The sequence below is a fragment of the Propithecus coquereli genome, unplaced genomic scaffold (assembly GCF_000956105.1).
Source record: "Propithecus coquereli isolate 6110/MARCELLA unplaced genomic scaffold, Pcoq_1.0 Scaffold76, whole genome shotgun sequence".
Taxonomy (NCBI): Eukaryota; Metazoa; Chordata; class Mammalia; order Primates; family Indriidae; genus Propithecus; species Propithecus coquereli.
This window is the reverse complement of record NW_012153729.1, coordinates 8375142-8376702: the sequence shown is the minus strand read 5'-3', so window position 1 is coordinate 8376702 and position 1561 is coordinate 8375142.

The window sequence follows — 1561 nt, the reverse complement described above, 5'->3', positions numbered from 1 at the left end:
GATCACTGACTTGAATGTAAAATGTAATTCTATGAAACTCTTGAAAAAAATAGAAGAAAATACTTGAGACCTAGGGCTCTGCAAAGAGTTCTTAGACTTGATGCCAAAAACACAATTCATAAAAAGAAAAATGGCTGAATTGGGCTTCATCAAAATTTTTAAATTTTTGCTCTAGAAAGACCCTGTTAAGAACATGAAAAGACAAATTACAGACAGGGAGAAAATATTGGCAAACCACACATCTGACAAAAAACTAGCATCTAGAATATATTAAGAACTCTCAAAACTTGAAAGTTAAAAAAAAATAAAAAAGGGGCAAAAGTCATGAACAAATTGTTCACTAAAGAGGATGAAGAGATGGTAAATAAACACATAAAAATATGTTCAACATCGTTAGCCACTAGAGAAGTGCAAATTAAAACCACAATGAGTGCTCGCTTCAGCAGCACATATACTAAAATTGGAACGATACAGAGAAGATTAGCATGGCCCCTGCGCAAGGATGACATGCAAATTCGTGAAGGGTTCCATATTTTTTTGGCTGGGCGCGGTGGCTCACACCTGTAATCCTAGCACTCTGGGAGGCTGAGGCGGGTGGATTGCTCAAGGTCAGGAGTTCGAGACCAGCCTGAGCAAGAACAAGACCCCCGTCTCTACTAAAAATAGAAAGAAATTAATCAGACAACTAAAAATATATACAAAAAATTAGCCAGGCATGGTGGTGCATGCCTGTGGTCCCAGCTACTCGGGAGGCTGAGGCAGGAGGATCACTTGAGCCCAGGAGTTTGAGGTTGCTGTGAGCTAGGTTGATGCCACGGCACTCTCTCTAGCCCGGGCAAAAGAGTGAGACTCTGTCTAAAAAAAAAAAAACAAAAAAAAACACAAACACCACATGTACTCACTATTTAATTAGAACTAACTGATGAGCACACATGTGCACAGAGGTAAGTAAAATTCTCAGCGGAAATCAGCCAGGGGGGAGGGAGGAAGAGGAGAGGGGCAAAAACCTATCTAACGGGTACATAAACACTATCTGGGTGACGGATACACCTTTAGCTGGGACTCAAGCATTATAAAAGTGATCCATGTGACCTAAAACATTTGTGCTCCCTTAATATTTTGAAAAGAAATACACCTGAAACAAAAAACAAAAACACCCATAAATGTAATTATGTAATTATAAAATACCATATAATTTTGTAATTATATAACCTGTAATTAATTTATATACAGTCATCCTTCAGTATTTATGGGAAATTGGTTCCAGGACCACCCATGTGACCAAATCCATGCATACTCAAGTCCCACAGTCAGCCCTACGAAACCTGCATATATGAAAAGTTGGCCCTCTACATGCTCGGGTTTTGCATCCTGAAAATACTGCATTTTTGAATTGAGTTTGGTTGGGAAAAAGACACATAAGTGGACCTATACAGTTCAAGCCCATATTGTTTAAGGGTCAATTGTATTTATAATTATACAGTATAACCTATTTTCTCCTTTCTTCTCTTAACTAATTTTAAAAGCAATTATAGAAAATAATATATATAATGTATTAGTA